The sequence below is a fragment of the Aplidium turbinatum genome, chromosome 1 (genome assembly GCF_918807975.1).
Source record: "Aplidium turbinatum chromosome 1, kaAplTurb1.1, whole genome shotgun sequence".
Taxonomy (NCBI): domain Eukaryota; kingdom Metazoa; phylum Chordata; class Ascidiacea; order Aplousobranchia; family Polyclinidae; genus Aplidium; species Aplidium turbinatum.
Window position 1 is genome coordinate 37,314,161 of NC_137472.1, and position 15,527 is coordinate 37,329,687.

At 34.7% G+C, this 15,527-nt stretch overlaps 1 long non-coding RNA gene across 2 annotated transcripts; it reads right to left on the reverse strand.

The window, feature by feature from the left end:
• Positions 1 to 1,294: 1,294 nt before the first annotated feature.
• Positions 1,295 to 15,527, reverse strand: LOC145777978 (uncharacterized). 2 transcript variants are annotated; one of them, XR_014290401.1, is made up of 4 exons: positions 15,457 to 15,527; positions 5,103 to 5,176; positions 3,112 to 3,299; positions 1,295 to 2,541 (listed from the first exon to the last, which is right to left on the reverse strand). It is a non-coding gene; the product is annotated as an uncharacterized LOC145777978 (long non-coding RNA). The 2 variants fall into 2 exon arrangements; XR_014290400.1 differs by lacking the exon at positions 15,457 to 15,527 and having other exon boundaries at positions 5,103 to 5,499.

The following is a 15,527-nucleotide window of genomic DNA, read 5'->3' on the forward strand; positions in this document are numbered from 1 at the left end:
TTGAGGCCAAATACCATGAATGGTTGGATGGAGATCATGTGTTGGCAATCCTGGTGACAATGCATTGTCAATAATGATGTTATTTGTTTGTTCATGATTTTTTTTCTATTGAAATTGGATGTTCTATAAATTCAAAAATGCTGTGTCAACGTATTCCATCAGTTTTACGTATTTCAGTAAGAAAAATCAGTTAATAGAACAGCCTATTTGAAATTGTAACATTTCACTCCATACTGTGTAACAAGTCACCCCGATACTGGGGTGACTTGTTACAACTGACTCATTGATATATTAATGCTAATATTTTCCTGTAAACATAACTTATTTAAATTTTAAAGTTGTATTTATAACAACTGGTCATGTGGCAAGATTACATAAAATTTTCAGCAACTTTGTGCAAATATTGAAAGAGAAATCTTAGATTTACTAAAAATTGTAACAAGACAAGACACAATGGTACAGAAAACCTTTTGATATTGCAGTTTGCATGTAAAATTTTAAGCTAACCTCCTTTTAAACCAATCATTTAGCATTCTTTATCTAATTATGAACAAGAATTAGGCCTAGACCAAATTACTAGCCCAGTGGTCAGTGTTCCTATCATGGCTTCAGAAAAGCTTGAATTCGATTCCATAACTTTTTAGTTGAAACAAAACTCATGTTTACCAGAAACAGTAGTCGGAACATTTTAAAAGCTTGTTGCTGGATAATGCCATACAGAGCACCGCATTTCACTGATGTGCTACAACTGCTACAGAAGGGCGGTAGAGTTGTTAACTTCTTCACACACTCAGTGTGCTAGAGGGCGGTAGAGTTGTTAACTTCTTCACACACTCAATCACAACAGACTGCAAAAGTTGGAGCGTGCAACATACAGCTTCTATAATCTGTAGTGGCCTATGTGGATTGATGCTTTCTCATGAGAAAAACAAAAACAATAATTTTTTATAAGAACTGAAAATAATGATTGATTTCGCCTGACCTTTGCTTTATGCAGGATTCCTATTTTTACACAATCGTTCACTTAGTTTAGTTTACTTGCATGTGTAATATGAGTTTGGTTTCATTTCGAGATATAAGTAGTGTAATATATAACTGTCCTATTTCAAAGTGCTTCATACGAATCAAAAGATGTGGACCTGCCACTTTATTACCGATTGCTACTTGTATGTGTTGTAGAGCTCGCATAGAAAATATTGTGATCTATATTCCTTATAGTTTTCTGTAGATATTTCTTAGAGGACTACCTTGTTCACTAAATACACGAGTTAGTTAAAAATGCAAGATACGAGTTTTGATCGCATGTATTTCAAAGAAAATAACAGGTTGGTTTGCATAAGTTGTATTGTCACACATATTCAGGCAACAGCTTCCATGCAACATTAACAAGTTTTAAACTTTCTGCAAAAACTCGACCAAAACCAACTTGTCAGTCATAAGCAAATCAAACTCGGTTAATCAGTGAGGAATCAGTTTTCAGTAAAAATGCACGTCATGAATAAGAAGATGCTTATAAAGTATAAACGTTTTTAAAAACATGCTCCCGTTATCAAAACGGCTTTAAAATAAGAAAAAAACGCATGAGCAAAAAATTATTTTTAATCACATTCATATATATGCAATAATGTGCAAAAAGGTGTTCAATGATAAAGGGAAATTTATGTTTTCAATTTAAAGAACTAACACATAAAAATAAATCATTTCCTTTACGTTGATATGTCTACTGATGTCGCGTTAATAAAAATAAATCCTAATTTAGTAGATTGAAAAACAGGAATTACTATTTAAAAAATTAAGAACAATAAAAAACGGGAGCAAAATGTGCAATTACTAAAATATGAGAGTCCTCTTTTGTATTTTTCTTCTTTTCAATTAGTTCTCAAATCACTGCAATATCTTTACCACAGTGGCTCCCTACCTGGGCTCATGCGTGAACGTATTATAGCGATCGTCCACTCTCATTGACTAATAAATGTTAAATAGTTCAGCTGGTCAATCAACGTCTTGATTTCTAAGATTTGTTACTGCGGATGATGTGTTTCTATGGCATAGAAATTGTTAGAGTAGCATGTTAAATTAATGCAGTAATTGTTTCTAGTTGAATCAACAAGCAAAGTAACAAACTTTGGAAAATAAATGGACTCCAGGATATTAGTTTTACACTGGTCGGTAATTCAACGTCAAGAACACAACAAAACAAATAAAACGAACACTTTTTTTAACTTTTCACTGCACTTTCAATTTACATTACATCTCTTAGTTCCTTTTGTACTTTTCACATGAGATAAGCAAAACCATAATCTATTGTTCATTTGGAGTGATGAAAGACACTTTGTCTGCGTTTTCAATAGTTGCTGGATCAAAAGTTCTGTTTTTATTTTCAATCAATCGACACAAACAGACGTAAAATCAACATAAAACAATGGTCAATCAAACTGCTTCAAACCTTCCCAGGCATCATTTATCGCGCTTCGATCATTCAAAGGAACTTTTGGATGTTTTCTTCGAAGCGATTTTCTTATTACAATGTGCAGCAAAAACCTAATGTGAAAGTAGAATCATATATGATCAAAGTTAATCATTCAAACGATTTGAATACAAAACTTGGTACAGCAACTATAAACTGTGTTCATCGTGGGCTGGGAGATGAAATTTGATTTCAATCAAGAATCTGCAGACATTTTCACCCTTTCGCATAGGCATCGGTCGATTAAAGAAGCGTCTCTTTATTAATATAGTTCTTATTCCGTTTCACATCTAAACCAGTTATGAAAGCCCCTGAGGTGGCTACAATATATTTTAACAATTAACCACCGCAAAGCTTCTGAATCATATGGCAACCCTACAAAATTTTGGGTTGTTACAAATAAGAGTAGGTGGGCTATATGATTTCAAAAGTTAAGAACAAATATACCATCAAATTACAAACATTGTTGGCTAAATTATTCATACCATGCATAATATGCTAAATTATGCATTTTATGTTCGAGTGTAACAACGTCTTGCACACTTTATTGCGTAGTATTGAATTATGATATTGCAAATAGGCTACTGGTAGGTTGTAGAGGTTTAATGAGCAACCAATTAATACTTTAGCTCCAGAACACTTACAGCAAAAGCTTAGTTACCCTTATTCCATGTTTGGCGTTTTCACAACAACAAGACACTTGCATAAACATCAACCGAAGTGAACAAGCGAAGGTTGCAACCGAAGTGAACAAGCGAAGGTTGCAACCGAAGTGAACAAGCGAAGGTTGCAACCGAAGTGAACAAGTTATGGATTTCAGCTTAGCCGAATTCTGCAAAAGCAAAAACAAGCCACAAGAATAAGATTTTGTGCAAATACGCGATTTAGGCAGTAGCAGATCTAGAAAAAAAGATTGGGAGCACCTGTAGTTCAATGAAATCAAATTTGTAAGACTAAATGGACAATATAAAAGTTGAGGTCCAAAAAAGAAAATAGTTCTGTATGGCGACTGGGGAGCGTACTTCCAGAACATTTTGACAAATTAAACCTTATTTTCGACGCTTTGTGCATACAGTATTTTAAGTCCAGCAATAACCTTCTGTTCAAGACGTACATTTTATGTTTGACGGAATTCAGCAAATTAAAATCTGATTTCCGTAGAAGGTTGAATTTCAAAATTGAAATTACGTTTTAAATCAGTGTTCCTTCAGAGCAAAGAAGGATTTCTATAATTTATTTGTGGTTGTATAGCCTAGTATGGTGAGGGTTTTCAGTAAAATTTTGAAAGTCCGTCGGAGATGCTCCCACATTCCCCTAAAGTAGCTTACACAAGGCATATTTAATGTCACACTTCAAAACATACTGAAATAGGTCAATTAGTTGCGTGAGCCGCCACCGGTTAGATTAAAAACTGGCTTGACTGAGCAAAGTGAGGCAGAAATTTGTTTCAAACAAAACATGTTTTTTTTTTCAATTTTTAGAGAACAGGTGACCAAGTGCCCCTTGGAGTCACTACTGAATTCAGGATATTGCCTTATGACAAACACTCTACTGCAAACTACGTGGTATTAAAAATGATAAAAATGAATTTAACTCTTAATAGGTTTTCGAGCAAAACAATGCATTGTGATCTGTCAATAAAACTTGGGCCAATAAAACTTTGTTGAGAGATAAAGATTGATTCAGCAGAGCAGCTACTTTTTTTTTAAATGGTTTTAAATTGATGACAATGACTGCAGAATGAAATATAAGCAATTAGCATGTTCCTTTATTTTGTTGATTAGACAACTATGTAATTATGTGGTTCTATAAATGTTTAAGTCTGACACTGTGGGTTTGACTTTTGCGACATTAAGCATCAGACTTTTGAAGAGTTTTGGTGAATGAGCTAATCTTTAAATACACTTCTCGATGTTCCCCACGGAGGCTTGTTGAATACATACAAACAGTATTCGTTTAACATTCGAATTCAGTTGAAATTTATGGTTATTCCACATTGATGTTTGTTTTAAATTCAGAAAAAAATAAATTAAGATTCAAACATTTCATAGAAGTTTTATTGATAGTTAATGGTTTGAAACTTAAACAGTAGTTTTAAAAAATAGTTCAGCAGCAAAAGTAATGTCGTTAGATTCGTTTTATTTCCATTCTCAATACAGTTTAATTGTTACATTTTTCTGTGTAAGACAAGTGAAGGTGATGCAATTAAATAACTTACTTTAATTTTATTTTAAGCGTAACTATTTCAAACTTACATTACTTAATGTACAGTACATATTTTTGTTTTTGACCTGAGTGCTGTGAATGCAGGGTACGCTTATAGATTATTGCGTTTCACTATCTATTGTTGAAAGGAAGTTTAGTCAGATTTAAAAGGAGGTAAAATAAGGTGCGACAGCATTTAAAACTGGTAACACACATCCAGTCAACACCACACGAGATAATAGCTGTTTTCATTAACCTATGCACAAACATCGGATAAACAAACCGCATAATTAACACAAACAAATTCATATAAAATAGTTACAACTTGTAGGTCAAGTGAAAGTTCAACTCGCTAAAACAAGACTCGCTGCCATGAAAATAAACTTAATTATCATTTACCCTGTTTATTTTGCTCTTAATTATCATTTACCCTGTTTATTTTGCTCTTTCTTTCAAAGAATTCTTTTTCTACCTTGTGGTCACTTGTTTCCGTTCAATCGCGATCTGTACGGCAACAAAATATAGTAAATAAACATTTAAAATATCTGTGATTTATTTTATTTATAGCGGATCAATAGTATCAACTAAAGTTGTGATTAAAATACAAATCAATCTACTAAAATGCCAGTTGTTTCATTTCTTGATAATGTAATCAGTAACGGTCGGCTGGATACCTGAATGGTGAGAACTCTGGTTCGACGCTTGAAAGATCGCGGGTTCGACATCGCCCGAGAGCATGGGGCTCTGCCTCTGACAGGACACTCAATACATGCCTGAAGGTGAACATAAAGATTGGCTTCCTTGCTTAATCTAAATCTTCACCCACTGGGCGTAAGCCTGGATACGACAAAAAAAGTGGCACAGCTTCAGGCTGGTAGACAGGCTTAAAAATTCAAAGTTGTGACAAAATGTGTTCATCGGTCACATTTCTATCACAACTTTGAATTTTTAAACTAAACCATAAGCAAAATGGGGCCGTGCTTTCACATGTTTCTTCTTACGGGTTTAACCCCCATTTCCTGCAACCAAATTCTTGCTCTTAAATATTACACTACTTAAGAAATGACAGGAAGGAATACATTTAAATATGTACATTTTACTGGATGTGTTTTTGTTTGGGTATGGCTTGTGGACAAACAACAAATCTTCTCTGGTGGTTAAATCAATACAAAGTGCATTTTTGTCATCAGTTGCTAAGGTTTTCGTATTTTGCTGCACCCAACTGATGCAAAATAGATTTTTATTATTAGTTGTTCTTGATTTTTTTTATGTAACGAAACTGCAAACAATGTTAGCCTGTAAAGCATATGCGTTGGAAAAATAATCATCCTCGATTCCAGTTTGTAATTGCAAAGTGGTTGCAACTATGTTTTAGTCTGGGCTTGCCTGTAGGTCAGTTGGGCTACCACAGTTCCTAGACAGCATATCAGTCGTTTTTTACATCGATTCAATGTCTGCAGACTTTGAATCAAATTAAAAAATGACTGACTTGCTGTCTGGGTTATCACCGTGGAAAAAACATCTTGCTTTGATGATATTAGCAGAGATGTTAAGAGAAACGGAATGTTAGATAGGATAGTTTTTTAATACCTCAAGAGCATTAAACATGCCTCTAACTTTATTAACAGAGAAGAAAATAAACAAAATTAACCTAAAGGCTTGCCCAACATACCACAGGCAGCAAAGTAGTTGTTGTATCCGATGAAAATACTACATTAAGTAATATTGCAGATAAATTGTCGGTGAAAACTGAAAACCTTGTTAGGGTGTGTTTTTTTTTATGTTAACAAAGATTTCAATCTGAAGGCAAGCCAACCATCTGGTAGCATTGGAGTGTGTATGGCAACCGAAAGTAGAAGTTGTTGTAAAGATCTGATAACCAATCAAGTCTCTTGAGTTTAGAGAGGCATAATTTTGAAATGGATTAAATTTCGATTGTCAAAATGCGACAATTCTTCAAAATATATCAAGTAAGCTTCAATTGGAAAGCAAAACACACTGTTGAGCATTCTTTCTTCACTAAAATTTCACGTATTTTTTTTTGTTTGATCAAAAAAAGACATTACATGCTCAATTATAACATAGTTTAACATCAATTATATATCTTCCAAGAGGTCTGATTTGCTCAAGTAAGTTTCGGTTGGTTACTTGCTATGTACTGCAAATTCCTAAAGCAAAAATTCTACAATGATTACAAGTGTTGCTGCATTAATTGCAGCAGTAAACAAGGATCCGTTGGTTGCGGCGGTCGTGCTGCGATGACGTCAAAGCAATAACGACATGCTGATTGTTCAAATACTTTTTGTATTTCATGTGAAACGATGGCATATTTTCAATTTATTTTTAAGCGCGTCAGACTTGGCTCTCAGACTTGCTGAACCTTCAAACTAAACTATTTGTGTGGAATATTTCAAACATCACATTATATCTAGTTTAAACTTTAAAGCACCGTATTTAAAGTGAAACAAAAGTTATATCAATAATTTTTCAAATTCATTATTAACCTCCATTCTTTTTCTCAGGACGCACTTCATTACTTCATACTGTGAACATAGCAAAGATTCTCTTACGAACGTTTCGATAAACTTTGTTGAATATCATTAAGTATAATGTACACAAAGAAGTATTTGCAGACGCAAGCCGTCAAGTCTTGAGGTGTCCGATTATAAGGACGTTTGTTTAAACTCAAACATACGACAAGCCAGTGACACTTCTGTAGTTTTCCGCCTGCTCAAGTTTGTAAATTGCCTTTGTAGAAAAACCTTGTGATATTTTTACCGAGGATTGTAGATGCAATAATTCTTGAATTGACATGTATGTTAAATAGTTTGGCTGGCTAAACAAACGAAGCTTTTTTTGTGTAACTAAGACCATTGTGGTTATTCAATCACCTTATTCACAAATAAGTTTCACTGGTTGTCAATCTTCGTGCTTTCCTTTGCTATTCTATACTTTTATTTGATGTCGGAAGGTTTCAATTTATCACCCAGGCTCAGTGACGTAAACAGAAGAATCGAAGGTGAACGCTACGATCGTTCCTCGGAAAACTATTTGTGTGGAATGCTTCTTTACAATATTTAACAGTTTTATCGTTTTTAACGCCTTTTCGCAAGAACGTTCTTGAAATTTTCTAAGCCACTAATATTGCAAGACTTTACCACTACCAGTTATTATTGCAAGCTTTACTATTTAAACTGGTATAAATACAGGAATGACAATTTGTACTTAGCAAAGATCGTATCTCTCGTTACACATAGCCTACACAATACACCTGAAAGTGTGTGTATACAATGTAAAAACATTTTGTGGCTAGTGCACACTGAAATGAAATCACATCACCGGCTTTAGGAATTTATTTGGAGTATAAAAACTGGGCTAAATTTCAACCAGATAAGCCAAAGGTCACGAAACCGATATTGTCAGGGAAATTACGCATTGTTAAAGCCGGCAAATATAAAAAAATTTACTTTTCTTGTTCTGTTTTGTTGTGGAACTTTTACCCTGATGAGAACTACACACATAGTTTCAATTGTAACCTGCGCGTTTGTGCATTCATGTACAAAACTAAACTTGTAGAGTAAACGTATCCACTCTGTGGTTATGTTGGCCCACCTGTTGCCCTTTGTTCTTGTTAAATGGTCATTACTTTGCAACTTCAAATGCTCTGTTGCTTGAATAACATTTCATTTATCATCTTGCGATTTGCCTTCATCATCATTTTCAGCCTGTGAGAGCCCACTGTAGAGCGTAAGCCTTCCCCCTTTCGTGCCAATTTACATGATTATGTGCTATAGTTGGTACCAATTGGTTGTATTGCATTGTTTGTCAATGTCGTCCCTCCATCTTACTTTTGGTTTTCCTTTCTTTCTTTTGGTTTCTCGTGGTGTCCATGTTGTTAATTTTTTAGTCCATCTATTGTCCTGATATCTTGCTATATGACCTGTTTTGCCTTAATGTTCAATATACGTCTCTGATTGTTTGTTTGTTGAAACTGCTTCCAGTCGTCTATTTTATTGCTGTGTGAGTGGCCATGTTTCTGATGCATACGCTAATGATAAGGTAGACACCTTAATATTAGTTTGAAGTAGAAAGCCTACTGCTCCAAGAACGTGTAGATTTTAGTACAAAGCTTCAAATTTAAAATGATTTAGGAAAATGAATTTTTGGGACCTCGGCGATTCAGAGCACGATTTCATGCTGAAATCAATATTTTAGCAAAGATTTTACTTGTTTATTGTGTAACCATCAAGGATAAGTTAAGTGCCAACGTAGCCTACAAGCGAAAGCGTAGAGCGTGACTGAGTTTTGCCTCAAGTGTATTTTTATCTAACCAAAGAGCAAATATGACGTCAATTATTGGAACGAGAAGATGCGGTTTTGTCGGGACACCCAAACTGCTTAATCGAATTTACTACAACTAAATCGAAGAGTTAACTATATTAGCTATTTATAGCCTTCATTCATGACTGGACACGAAGGGTGACTTTGAAGTTTGCTTCCGGAAAGAAGGTCGTTTATGCAGCAGGCTAGACAAGTAATATGTTTAGCTAATAAATAAATGCATTTATAAAAGCTTTATACAATCGACTGTCATGGTTGACTTGCGTTGCAAGGGAATGGAAATGGATTTGATCCCATCACACGCAATAGTACGCTAGGAAACTACGATGACTGACAAATTTACACTCATCAAAAGAGGTACAAAAGAAGCAAAAGCAACAAGTACCACAACTGCATAGTGCAAGGATAACTACGACACTTACGAGCCTATTGCTACGTTTGGCAGGTATAGGCTATACATAGGATAGTATGGAAGGTTCGGTGAAGTGTTGCAAGCTTGAAAAAACTGAAGATCATAATGTGCTTTGTAATGTGAAAAAGTTTTTTTCTTAACATGTTGCAATCTTTTTAACTGAAATTGCTGAAGATGTATAGGCCTGATGTTGGTCTCCATGGAACAAAGCACTTGGTTTAGTACCAAAAACCCCAACAGAACTAATTGCTTTTTGCGATCTAATTATTTATTCAACAATAAATACTAGTCAAACTGAGCGAATTACATCAAATGCTACTACTACTCATTAAAAACATTAACAGGCTGTTTCATTCTTATTGGGATCTTAAGAAGTTTCTTATTCAAGTAGAATGAGCATTATTTCAATCTTTTCATTCTAATTAGGATTTCTATTTGAATGAGAAATTTTTGATGAACCCAATAAAGGTAAAACAGCCTGAAAAGTCTTTAGCGAATAGTAGCTGCATTTGATGTAATTACTTATTTATGTAGATGTTAATACCAAGTCTTTATGAATAAAAATTGTGAGCAAAAAATAACAATCTAATGATATAAGCTAGTATTTGTTTTGTTTTTTAAAATATTTACTTATTTTTCAGAGAATTTCTCAAAAAGGGTAGGCCTATAAGAAAAGAAAAAAAAAAACGTAGTTAGTTTAAAAACTAAGATAAGCTTGAAATAATACCGCTCCTGCTACTTTTACTGTAACCACATATCTTCATAAAAGTCAAAGGGTAGCACTGTTTCTTTAAGAAATTGACAGAGACTTCCACACCAGATAAGCATCATTTATGATAAAACAAAGAAACTACGTAGCACTCTAATAAACGTTTGATAAAAAAATGATAACTTGAAGCATTATACTCTTGTAGATGGACATTATTGCCGATTATTGTTGCATTTGCTATTATATGATTTTATCATTTTTTCGAGTATAAAAGAAAAACCAAATTACTTTAAACAAAATATATATAATATTTTCAAACATCATATTGAAACGCACAAAATTACCGTGGTGCTGTGTTATCATTGGAACTACAAAAATTGTTTACGAAAACTGTAATTACGTTCCGAAGATTTTTGTAAATTTACGAAACACGATACGTTTTTGTGGGGTGGCTCGCAGTCATAAAAAATGCAATAAAAGACACAAGGACTGCCTCGATAAGTTACATTAGTAGAATTTCTACTGAGAATAGCAATTAGAATGTGCGAATTATTTGGCTTGCGAATTTTGACCGGATAAGTATTTAAAAAAATAAGTTTATGTTTAAACTTATTTATTTTGGACAACATCCTCAATAAGCCTTTTAATGACAAGTCTTGGACTAAACTAGGAAACAGACATTGAAAATAAAATTAAATAATCAATCATTAATGTTATTTATATAAATGAAAACAAAACTATTTTGTAGTGAAAATAACATAATGTTGAAACCACAACAAGTTGAACAAAACGATGCTTATTTGAAGAACTAAATACCACGAAAAATGCTAAATTATACTCAATACATTGAAAATAAAGTACAACCCTAACTCGTGTCATGTTCCACCGTTCTATTTATATCTGCACAAATGCTATAATTCAATACAAATTACAAACTACACGTGCTAAGGTTTCCAGTTTTGGAACGTGAGAGCAAATGCCTTTTTTGATCCTGGGCAGCTCAGCCAACCAAATCAGGTCTATTACATCAGCAAGGTAGACACTGTAGAATACAAAGCACACATGAAATGAACCAGAAAATTAAACCGTGCGGAGCCAATGGCACATTGTTACCTCCTCTCTACGAGTGAGATATTGAAAAGTTTAATCCCCCAAATCCAGCTTTCGAAGTAATAAAGTAACAAATCGGTCTCGACTACGTTGTTTCAACTGCAAAGAACGTTAAGCCAGGGCAAAACGCTTCAGGATTTTACAAGTAAAACAGTAATAACACCTCGATGTAGCAGCTTCCTGTCACAAAATGACAAAATTGCAAATTCACGGTCACTCGATCTGTATCTAAAAAAAGATTCGTGACATAAGATTCACCTCAAACAGTCATCTCGATGCAATCGACACCGGAATCAAACAACCATCGACATGACCACAGACAAGATCAGACAAATGATCTGAAGATCTCGAACTGGCCGATCACTGCGATTTATCAATGCAATGATGTCTAATTACAGACACAATACAGAAATCTGTATGATATCATTTAAGCTACAAATTTAAAACAAATGCAATGACTTTTTTCCTATTTTGAGCGGCATTCGGTAACAAAAGGTTAAAGAACATACAAAACAAGAAAAACATACACAAGCAAAGCTAATAAGCCTACTACGTCATAGCTTACTCACGTTCCACATCATGCGGCAGATTAATTAGTGCGACTAAGAAATTAAAAATAAAGTGTGAAGAAATCACAACTTGAAAGCAATGAGGTAGTTAGAGTAAGAAAACAAAGAAAGTCGAGCATGCGGTTATTGTGATTGTGAAGTCACTATCATCATGACACAAACGCTCTGAGATTGCTCGGCAGATAATAAGACCAGCTTAGCATCATAATTCTACACAAAAACGTAATCGTTCAAAAAAAGCTTGTTCCACCGTTTAGGTGGGATTATAAGATTACTGCTTACATGTACAGCTCTTGAACAAAGGAATATTAGTCGGCGATATAAAGCAATTGTGCTGCTATAGCAAGGCTTTCAGAAAATTACTTTTTCATGCCAAAAATTTACGGCTGCGGTCGTGCGAGCAATGTTTTCTAGATCTGAGAGGAGAAAATGTAAGTTAATCTTCAACCAGATTTACCAAGAAAAGACTTAACTTGGCTAAGCAGTTGAAAACAAAGCTTACATTACGGTACTACAAAACAAATTCCACTCTACAAATGTTGATATCAAGTTATCAACAAAAGTATTTTATTAATAATGAGCATTAAAAACAAGCATACGCTATCACCTTCAACATGTATGATATTTTCAGTGCAGGAGCAAGTTGGTAACGAACAACGATGAAAAACTTATCGGTATACAATCAGAGATACGCCAACGCCACCGAGCAGTTTAAATAATCTTCAGATAAAGTACAGCGCATTGTTCCCTGAGGCTGTTACACTAGTTGGTTGGCTCTTATCATTATTTCATAACTTGCCATACAACAAAATATAGACTATAGGTCTAATCTATGAGTAGCAACAAGCGTTACAATGGTTTAGTTTTTCATCTTTTTGAATTCAATGCAACTGAGTAAAACAATGACCATTCATTATTGTGGTTACTATCTTCGACACACGCTTGACAATTAAACTTGCTTGACGAATGATATCAGTATGATACAGCATTGATATTTGCATCATACAAAACACAGAATTTAATCACATAAACTAGAGACGTTATCTAATTATCTTACCAAACTCAGCCAAATGGAAAGTACAAATTTGCTGATGAATTGCAAAACCTAAAGCACCCAGCCTATAGCCTACTTTCCAACCAGAACTTTTGACATGTCCGGTGCAACTTGCAGTTAGAAGCTAAGGTTTTATTTCAACTAACTTGGATTTTCCTTTTCGGACTAAAGAAAGTACACCAGTTTGAAACTTGCGAAGTCAACAAAACCTTTTGTGACGCTATTGTTAGCACATAGCATAATAGTCAGTATTCGGTTAATGCATCCACGTTAAATACAATCAATCGCTCAGTAAATGTGAATTGCTTAAGATGAAGTCTGACAAACCATTCTCCATTACAAAAATCCCGCATGATAGGCTACATCTACTTTGGATTTCATATTGGGATATATTGTGTTTTAGTGTGTTCAAATAATGACTCATCATAAACGAAACGGTGTTCTAAGGTGGATATCCTACACGCAACTATGCAAATTCATGCTGTTGTATTGTAAGAAATACAAGTAATTCAGCAGCGTAGTTATGGGGTTTTGGGGGTCACAATCACCTTTTGAACGTGTATGACAACACGATGCTTAAATGGAATATGCATTTAACACTACACAACACATACCATCCGTCCATCATGTGTGTGTTAATTTGACCAAAGTACTACCAGGTGGAAATTTTTTCTTCTAGTTTGTTTGAGAAGCTGAAACAAATTCCCCAACAATGCAGGTTCTGTTGCAAACACCCCAACTTTCCTACCATAAAAACCTATTTCATATTGAAACACCATCCACACCATACACAAAAAGACATTAGGAAGCATTATAAATCGGTAAGATTCTTAATCTTTCGAGTGATCTGGTCCAGATTTGAGCCAAGATCCATGCAATACCAAAGTGAATTGGAGAAAAAAAAGCTGGTGTTAAATTTAACTTCCGTTAACAAAATAAGAATTAGAATCAGCTTATAAGAATTTTGCCAACATTTTATCATCACACGGATGATGTAGCCTACTGGCCTTCAAATAGATGCATTTCAAAGCAGAAACATACTCAAAAAGCGACCAAGAAAGGTGAGCTCAAATTGTCATAATCCCGCACGTCTACAGACTCTATTACCAAAATTATTCTTTTCTTTATGGCTCACTTTAAGTATCGCTTAGTTTCTCCTACAATGTTTACTTCAACAAAACCCTGGTACCCACACCAACGTCTTTTCAAGATCTGCTACTGATTGCCACCACCGTTTACCGCATACGAAACTACCGGTGCCAATGTGGACGCATTAACCATATTCCACAACAATCTCATTGCGGCACTGATTTGATCCGGTTCACTGTGGCACGATATGAGTACACACCGATGATAGTCAGTCGGAAAACCGTTTTTCTGCATAAGTGTTCATTGCTAATGTGATGCAACACAATTCGTATGACACAAAATCAGAGCAAGTTTCTGGATAGAAAAAAGTTTGCTCTGAAGTTGTTTGAAAGAGACACAATTCTTTGTCTTAGTATCGCTTCCTTTCAATGGAAACTCTTAGTGAAGGGTTTCACTCGTTTCGGATTTCCCTGCTTTGTTTGCAAAGCGATGCCAATGAAATGGGAGTGCGGAGCTTACAACATATACGCAATGCACACAACATACCAATTACCGCTGGATACTAGACGAAAGTTTATTTGCTCGAATTATCTCTCGTTCATAGTTGAAGTGCGGCACGAAACGTTGCAGTCTTTGACCACGCAACTTTCACGCCACTAGCCAAAATTTTTCCATGACATCAAATTTCAACATATATTGAACTCGTGTTAATTTTCAACTAGGGGTTACTTGGAGATATCATAAGGCTGAGACCATACAACGATGTCTTTACCGCATTTGCACCAAAGAAACGATATGTAATATCAAATAAGCGTCCATGGCAACACACAAAACGAAAGATGCACAAAACTTCTGCAGAGGAGCCACGTGGTTTATACGTATTTCAGGCCTACTTGACATTCTTTAATTGACTGTGTATTTTACACTTTCTGAATGCAATGTGTAGGCCTACTGTAGTGCAGTCCAAAGAATACAATTTTTCGTTTTAAACCCAAAAGCTTTGGTTATTCATTGGCAGGAGCTAGTCAGCTTACTTACAAAAAGAAAACATTTTCAAACTTAAACACCTTCTAGATTTTGTCGATTGATCCCTGAAAAACTTCTGTTTAGTTTAGCAAATGCTCATGCGAATAAACAAAACTTCTTTGGCTGATTTTTTTTTGCGTTCTTTGAAAGCCAAGCTGAACTACATTACATAGCACCCAGGGATTCATAGCATCACATGATTCACATCCACAGTGCAAACCATGCTTAGGTTAAGACATTAGATATTTGCATAGCTATTTATTTCACCACCTTTTAAAATAGTGATAGTTTAACACATCTAAAACAGTTTTATGTCAGGGCTTCATAAAATAGTTTGCTCTCGTAAGAGGTTAAATTGTAAAAGTTTTACAAGTGCAAACCAGCAAAGCGGACTAAAATACAAAACTCAAATGGATTTAGTAAACAAAACAATCATTAAAACAAAACAAAGTGTCAAACGCAAGAGGGGCTCACTTTTTGAAGAAACGAATCGGACAACGGAAAAGTAGCAACAATAAAAAAAAATCCGCATCCAATAGGCATTA